This window comes from Erigeron canadensis, chromosome 3, assembly GCF_010389155.1.
Source record: "Erigeron canadensis isolate Cc75 chromosome 3, C_canadensis_v1, whole genome shotgun sequence".
Lineage (NCBI taxonomy): Eukaryota > Viridiplantae > Streptophyta > Magnoliopsida > Asterales > Asteraceae > Erigeron > Erigeron canadensis.
The window spans coordinates 33,147,874-33,157,197 of record NC_057763.1 but is presented as its reverse complement, the minus strand read 5'-3'; the positions used below and the strand labels follow the sequence as shown (position 1 = coordinate 33,157,197).

The 9,324-nt window shown below is 29.6% G+C and overlaps 1 long non-coding RNA gene across 1 annotated transcript; it reads left to right on the top strand.

Annotated features, from left to right (window-relative positions):
• Window positions 1–6,269: 6,269 nt before the first annotated feature.
• On the top strand, window positions 6,270–7,306 carry LOC122590504. Its single transcript, XR_006322522.1, has 4 exons — window positions 6,270–6,333; window positions 6,490–6,831; window positions 6,915–6,963; window positions 7,050–7,306. It is a non-coding gene; the product is annotated as an uncharacterized LOC122590504 (long non-coding RNA).
• Window positions 7,307–9,324: the final 2,018 nt, after the last annotated feature.

Here is a 9,324-nt window from a genome sequence, read left to right as displayed (position 1 = left end):
ATATTTGCATATATATTTTCTGGAATATTTCATAAAAACATGTTTTCATATTGATGGATTTGAGATGGATAAAGCTTTATGTTAAAAAGTATTGATTCAAGTGCATATATGCTAGATTTAAGAAGGTTGGATTGTTGTTGGATTATGAGATGAAGCTAGGCTTGTCATAGGTGAAAAATATGTTAATATTTGTGTTAATATTCTGGAAAAATTGTTAATATGTCAAAAATACAAGTATGGAACTAAACAAGTCAAATTAGGCTTGAAATCGAAAACCGAAAGTTTGTAAAAATGCACTTTTAGCACCCACTTACACAAAATCAAATGACCAAGAAAATATCACAAAGTTACTGTGAAAAATTGATATTTATTTTACAAAACTCAACTTGGTTGGTTCAAGACAATAACAAGCTTAAAAATCACTTTTTCGGGTCAAATAATCACCAACCGAAAGCACAAAATTGCACATATCACACCACCACCACAAGCACGACTTGGAACATCAAAATATGATGGATATTCTGGAAAAAATGAAACAAGAACAAAAATCCCTTTTGAAGCACTTAATTTTCTTAAGAAATGAGGCAAAAATCACTATTTCGGTAAACGATTTTCATGTTTAAAAGTCCTCAAATTATAAGGACACAAGAGAGGTTGAATGGTTATAAATTTTTATTGATAAAAGGTGCCTAGTAAGGCCTGGAATTTTTGGACAAAAACCCTTGTGGTGATTTCTAAGTGTTTTTATGAATTAATGAATTTAAAAGGGATTTAAAGGATAATTAAATCAATAATAAATTATATAAATCATGAACTTGGACAAATTCACATAACCAATGATAAAATAACTCAAACCTACTGTAGAAAAATAATTACAAGAAAAGAACCAAGTTTCATATGATTTAAGAATAAATAACTAAGTTAAAATCACTAATAAATCACTATTATTAAATAAATAATAATAAAGCTTGAATAAATATATAAAATATAACATTACAAGTTTAAAAGCATAATAATCAGTAGATAATCACAATATAATTATCTATGAATTTTGAAGGTAATTTAAGAACCTAAAGATAATTATAAAGAATTATTTAATTAATTAATGAATAAATGGAATAAATAATTAATTAAATAATAATAAATCAAGGAAATTAATATAATCAGAAAATATATTTTAAGATTCATAATATTACAGTACCAATATCAAATAAAATTACAAGGCTAAGCATACAAAAGAAATCATGCGTATCAAAGCCAAACTACCGAAATTTCAATAAACGCGCAAAAACGTATAACGCGAAAACTACTCTTATCACCAATTCTAACTTAACCAAAAATTTTGAACATCATAATACACTTGATTCCATAATTAAGTAACAACCAAAGATAGGTAAGCCTACTAGCATACATCTCATGATCTAGTTTACTAGTTCATGTAACACACACTTACGTTGTGTATATTTGAATACCATGGTTTAGGCTTGCTTGAGGAACGACACCACTAGGCGCATTCCACGTACTTGATCAGCCCCTAACACCCTCCAATCAAGTGAGTCATAGCCCCTTTCAAACTATTTTATGTGTTTAACTTTCGGGGTGAAAAGCATGATAAGTAAAATTATTTTATACTTATATATATGAAGCGTTTCTTGAAAGAAAGTTTGATATATGAAATGACTCTTGATAAGTATGAATATGATATGAAGTTATAACATATGTTCCAAGTGATAATTGTTATATGATGAACTTGAGTTCTGTCAACCTGTTTTCTTTTCGGTACACTACTATTTACTCCTAAGGGAGGCCTGTAGTTAGATAGTTGCGCAACTAGGAGTCGTCCACCCATCCAGAGTGTAACGGTGGGAGGTTGGTTGCCTTCGTGACGACCATCACTTCCAGTCCGACCATTAGGGTGTTCTAGCTACGTAAGTTTAATCCGTCGTCCTCATGACACGACCCCAAGTATAAGTAAGGCACTTGATTGACAGCTTGTGCAAAGATAAGAAGTATTATAAAGCTTGGACTTGAAAATGGTAGTAGTAGTGGCTCAAGTATTTATTCACCAAAAAGCTATTTAAGTTTTGCCCTCGTGGTTAAAAGAAATTGAAGTTGAAATGATTGGATATTAAGATTTGAACATACGTTTTTGGAAAAGAATATTCGTAAAGATATTTGAAGGTCCTTTTTGGTGGTTCTTTATTTTTGATCATAATTGGTATATTAATATGTATATGTTGCTAGTTAAAAACCTATGAACTCACTCAACTCTCGTAGTTGACACTTTTTCTTCATGCTTTTCAGGTTTAGAGTAGTAGGTTTGCTAATGGACCGCCTCTGGATGTTGTAACTGTTTGATGTTTGAAGGCTTGTAATGCAAACAAGTATCTTTTTAATTCGGATTTGGATTTATGTAATGGTTTTAAACAATTGAATTTGAACTATGTAAACGGTTATTTTGGGATGATTTTAAGACTTTAATTATGATGTTTTCCATTTAAATCTTTTGTACATGTCGTTTTGTGGCATCTCATGTTTCCGCCGTAGTCGGGGTGTTACAATATGTGTGTTCCGTTTCATTAATTTGTTTGTGGTAACTATTTATAAAACACATTGTGTGTTTCCATAATGTACGCGACACACATTTTAGGCACATTTATACATTGGCGTTCACCGACAAAATAGTGAGTGATTTAGTGAGTGAAGTGAAATGTGTTTGTCTCTTCTAATTTTATATCCAAATGAGGTTCGACCCAATTCTCTTGTCATACATATGATGTCGCGCAGTCTATTAATTTGTTAAACAAAGTAGTATGCCCGTCTTCCTTTGGTAATCACATTACTCTCATGCAATGCATTTCAATCACTAATTAAATTGGAAATAGGATTTTGTTAAATGTTATATACACTCCAAAAATTGAATATGTGTACGCACTTCGTTTTTTTTTTTTAACAGGAAATTAATTATATTAAAAAGTGACTTTAGAAAACCGAAAAACACCAAAATATTCCATCAAATAGTTAGATCAATAGATCATGTCAAATAATTTCCATAAAGGCCAGACTAATATATAATTAATTTCTACTTCGACAATTAATCAAAAAGAACAAAAAAAAGGAACAATATCTTTAAGAACTTTTATACTCGTTAAAGTACAGAATGTGTATGTACTATCAATTATTAATAGAACCTGATTCTTTTCCGATTACATACATATATAAAAATCCATATAATTAATTATAATTTTGAAATTCTTATGAAGTCTAAATTATAATCATGAAATATAAGTAAGTACTAGAAGTCTACAATACTTTTGCTTACCAATCCGTGAGTGTGAACCAACAAAAAATGTGTTTAAGAAGTAATTCTATATCAATGTATCTATGGCGTATAATAATTTGTTTATAAGTAGCACTTTAGGGGCGTGTTGTTGGTTGCAGGTAATACTCCTTATTCTTTATTTTTGTTTTATAAAAGAATATGAAAAACAGAAAATTAAACACATTCTAATCATAATTTTCTTAAAAAATTTTCAAAAAAACAGAATACAATGCTTTTTTACTTTTCATTGGAACACTTTTCATCTTAATTTAATTTTCATCTCTTCCCTCTCCTCGCATTTCTAACATATTTTTTAGTTTTACAAATTGGAAAACAAAAATAGCATTTTATAATTAGAACGCGTCAAAGTTTTTATTTGTTTTTCAAAAATGAAAAACTAAAAAATATTTTTTTTAAAACTAAACACATCCTAATTTCCTTCGGTTATTTTGTTTGCTGTTGTTAACATTAGTGGCCTTATATCTTTGGAGTTTAGAGTTTGGTCGGAATTGAAAATAAATTTTGAAAGCCGGGCCTATGGAGAATTAAAACAGGTCAAGTTATGAATACAAAATAGTGATATTAATTTCTTGCAAGTTTATCAATTTTTTACAATTTAAGAGGCCTTGTGTGATCTTCCCTTACTATACATAGAATAATCCTCCAATATTGTCATTATCATTCCTACATGTATCAGACTTTCCATTATAATTATAGGTTCTATTACTAATCTATTTTGATCATTTATTTTCATTTTTGTTTAGCCAAAATGCTCACGCAAAGCATGGACTATTTTTAATCTCATCTCCAAATAATATAGTGATTGAGATGTTTTTTTTAGTATGTTAAACGAAATTCAGACTCAAGTTTCAATTTCACTGGATAAACAATTTAACATAGCTATATGAAAAATAAAATAAAAAGTTTAAGAAACAAATAAATATAGTAACTAACATATTACATACAATGAAAGTAACCTAACTTTCCATACGGCTTTTGTATATCTTTAAATTACTTACGAATGTCATGAGATACGTTTTAACCACATTTGTATTGAAAAACCCTTTCAATAAGCGCGCGGATCTCTCTTTAAACCTCAAGAAACCTTATGATACTAAATCTCGAACCTAGGATATATATATATTTATTAGATAGAGGGTAAAATTCCTCATTTAGTGAAAAGATTCTTTTTTTTAACATTAAAACTCCCCATTTAACTCTTTCTATACGTACGTACGTAGCTTAAAAAGGAAATCTTGTCTATTTAATTTATGGATTTAATTGACATGTTAAATTTTAACGAGTAGAATTCATTTAGTCGATTGTGTCGACTAAAATGGAGGCCCACGTAGTAAGATTCTAAGGCGCCAACACACAAAGGAGCCCACCAAGAGCGGCAGCCGGGACTTGTGTCGGTCTTTCACGTGAACCCCACCACTCCACCAGCGTCTTTTCTTCTTTTTGCTAACACCTGATAAATAGTATGAGTAGTATTGGATCGACATTTTACAAGGAAAATGCTAATAACCATGACTTATAAGAATAATTTTAAGAACTAATAGCACTTAAAATAATTTTTTTCAATTTAATATTTTAACTAATAAAAGTTATTAAATTTACTTATTAAAATCTTTAGTTTATAAAAAATCAAAATTCTAAACTAATTTATAATGATTCTTCGTTCATATTAACAATACTAGTTATATATTTTATGTAAACAATCAAACTCCCTTCAAAATGTTATACTAATATTTTTCTATACATAAACTTAATCACAAATTATTTAGAATGCAGATATATATTTTATTAATATGAGAATATAAAAAGCTATAGTTGACCTTATTTTTTTTATTTATTTGTGATCACTTAAAACTTAAAAATAATTCTATAGATTAACCATGAACATACTACTCTTATATATTAAATATCAAACTTTTTTCAAACATTTAATAGAATGATAACATCAGGAAAATCATATCGTACAATGGTGAAATCTTACACGTATTTTAAACAATGAAACTATAACGACTCATAATTACAGTTTCGTTGTTTATGTAGTAGCATTTTCTTATTGGCTGCAAAATAGGAAGGCGGAGTAACGGGTCAAAATGAAATTAGTTCAAAACATGTAAATTTATATATCGTTAAAAACCAACTTGCACTGTTGGAATAAACATGATTCGATTCGAGTGATAAAACATCCTCAATCGTCTTGTGGAACCTGTAAGAGCATAAAGCATAATTGCTATTGATTTCGGTTTCCATAACAAGGTGATTGAGTAATAATGGGATGATAAATTCGGCTGGAACATGATGCACGAATTAGAGAAGAATATACACACAAAAATTAGGGTATTATATGTGTAGGGATTAACCTTAACTTAGGGTTAATTGCCCTCTATTTATAATGAGAGTAATTGCACATTCAACCCTTTAGTATTTACACATTCAACCCTTCTGGTGTTTAATGTGTGTACCATTAGTCCTCTTAGTTACAATCACCTAATGGGAAACCCTATACTACGTCTCTAAGAGTAAATACGCACATCATATATTTACTTAGACATAGGGATTTCATTTATCGTCAATTATCATATCAGGAATGATACATGATCAGTGACGGTCACACTAACGTGGTTCCAACATACACGACTTATAGATTGTTGATATTATAATGACGAGATGAATATAAGTCGATTCAGGACATAGAGTAGGATCGACACATGTTGCACGACTTATAGGCTGTTGATCCATTACCGTGTACAAAAACAAGTAGGTCCCTGAAGTTTTGTCAGAAATAGCTTACTTAGACTCACATATTGCTGCCTTTAGAAATTCAATTTCGGGTGTTGACAAATGTTACAAGTACTTGGCATTTCAGATTATTATTTTAGATGCTGCCTTGAGTTGTTTTTCTTTGACAAGTTTCATTTTTGTTTTAGCCAAGAAATGGAGTCTTGATTGTGGGTGTTTTGATGACTACGAAAGAGTATTAATTGGCGTTTCGAATTGTAAGTGACTTTTTTTTTTTTTAACATTCAAACTTTATTGATAAAGAGAAAGTTAGTGAGATGCTAGGAATACACGGAGTCAAAAAGAGAAAACTAAATCACGGGGCTAAACATTAAAGCTTTTCTATTTTTCCCAACCTACTTGGTACTTCTCAGATCTATTAGTTCACCGAAGGAAGCTAGTATTCTTGATATCTTTAGAAGCATACTGAATCGAAGGCAGCTTATTGGAGAAAGCACGCCATTACGACATTTCCAAATAACCCAAAAGTAAGTGAGGACTATCAGACTAAGAAGTTTCCTCTTCGGCGGATGTATCATTGCATGCTTGTGGACCTCGAAGAGTTCTCTGACATTTGAAGGCCTAGTGATCGGGAGATTGTATCAAGTAACGATGGAGTGCCATAGTGAGGATGCAAAGGAACAGTGGATGAAAAGATGCTCATTTGTTTCGTTGAATTTTTGACACATTGGGCAGGATGTGGACGCAATAGCAATGTAAGTGATTTGATTTGTTTCTCTTTGACGTTTCGGATTATTATTTTAAAAGCTCTTATGGCACATTGAATAGATGACTTCAGGTTGGGCTGGTTTCAAATTAAGAGTTATTTTCAATTGACTCTCTATCAGGTAAATCGTAACTTTAGATACTAAATTAATATTGAGACGACATATTTTGTCGTAAATCTAATATGACATATATATATATATTATAGGTCTCGTTGAGTAAGTCTGGTTCTGGTTCAGAACATTATGCTGGAAAGGTCATTCAAGAAGCGGATATGATATCACTTTGGTAGTGTAAAATAATATTATCTTTTGTGACGAGATGTATTTCAACCTAAGCCATAGATCTTTAGTTTAAACTTAGATACTTTATTTTTTTTTGGTAGAAATCACTTTTGATGTGGAATTATTGGTTAATGAAATGTATAATAGTTTGAATTCGATATTAGATTCTTTATTTATATAATTGTTTATTTGTATAATTGTCATTTATCTAGCCAAAAAAAAGGTGGGTTTCAATATAAGCAAATTTTTGGCTTATATAATAACCAAATGACATGGAACATGAAATTTTGTTAAAATTAGTGTCACAGGTAGTGACATGTATAGCGACTTATCTAAGATTAGCGACAAAATTACCGTCATAACAGTCATGTCCCTAAAAAAATTAGCATCACAATGTAGGAGGACGCTATTATTGTCGCTACTTTTAGCGTCTTACATTTTGATGACGCAAAAATCTGCAATTTTTTTCTAGAGACTTCTTACATAACATCGCTATGTATGTCGCTAGCTAGCTTCAATTATGTCGCTAAAGAAATCGCTAAACATGTCACTAAAAGCATTTTTCTTGTAGTGAAGTTTTCAAAAGACCAAAGTTTACCACCCGAGAATCGAACACAATACTTTGAATAAAACTTATCACTGTCTAAACATTAATTATCATATAAGGTCTCAACTTTTTATTATATATTAACCATTAATTATCACACTACATCATAAATTTATCAATCATTTATTATCTATACCTCATTGTAAAATAAACTACCAACATTCTTCTCAAATATAATAAAAGTATAAAATAATATCCCAAAATGTCTTTCTCTTTTTGTTTACTAAGTTAAATAGCTTTACATAATACCTATAATAACTTTTATGAAATTAATTACAATATATCACATTCGACCCTTAAAATAACTACACCACCCTTTGTTACATTAATAATTTAACTGTCGTTGTCGCCACCATTCGTCATCGTCGCTGCATTGCACGAATACCCCTAAGTACTACTCCCTCCGTCCCATTTTAATTGTCATATTTTGACTGGTCAAGTCTTTTTTTTACGACTTTGACCGTAAATATCTTTGTTTGTGTTATATATTACTTGATGAAATTTATATCAATTAAAAGTTCATTTAAAACTCAATTAATTCATATATGTTATATCAAGTGTTATATAACACAAACAAAAATATTTACGGTCTAAATTTGAAAGAAAAATACTCAAAATGTCAAAATACAACAATTAATATGGGACGGAGGGAGTATATTAAAATTCTCCATTAATATTAAAAACTTTAAAAAATTATATATATTAGATATACTTATATTGTCACAAAAATCACTTTTACACCATATTTCCATTAAGATATTTACACTACTCCCTCTACATAAAATACCCACATCATTTAGCACTGCCAACACCGCCAACAATTACTGTTACTGTCACCACCTATAGTTGTCATCATCAGTAGTTATAGTTGTCATCATCGGTAGTTGTTGTCACCATCACATTGTTTTCTCCATATTGTATGAATATCTTTTTAGTTATTATAAAGATTTAAGATTACATTGTCGATAAAAATTGAAGTTTTATATGTACCTTGATTGCTAACTATTAATTATTAATGAATTGTTCAATAAAATCATATTTTTTTTACAAATAATATAAGATATTAATTACTTAAAACATTAATTGCAAAATTGATTGTGATATTCAATTTTTTAGACGGATGCAAATATATACTTATCTATAATACGTTATAAAACACCCTCATTTCAATGTTTAATACCATTGTAAATGATAGTTATATATTATAGATGAAATTATTTGATGTCTAAAAATGTTTTATAAGCGATTAGATGTCTCTAACGTTAATATACCATTGTAATAGGAAAATGATTCATAATGCAGATTTGTTAAGAAAAAGTTTTACATTTTATTAAGTTTATTAAATGTACACATTTAATCTTTGGTATGTGAGAGTAACAATATCTAAGATCGGGTAAATGTTTGAAAAAGCGTGATCAATATTCCTAGTTCTTAAGGAAAAACTAAGAACGACAGTTTTTAACCACTTACTATAACTTTAGATTAAGAAAATAGACATTTACGAGTAGATATTAGTAAAAACCATCCCCTTTGTATGACCAATAATTGAAAGATCATCCTCTTTGTATAAGGTTTTGTGTTTAAGCCTTGGG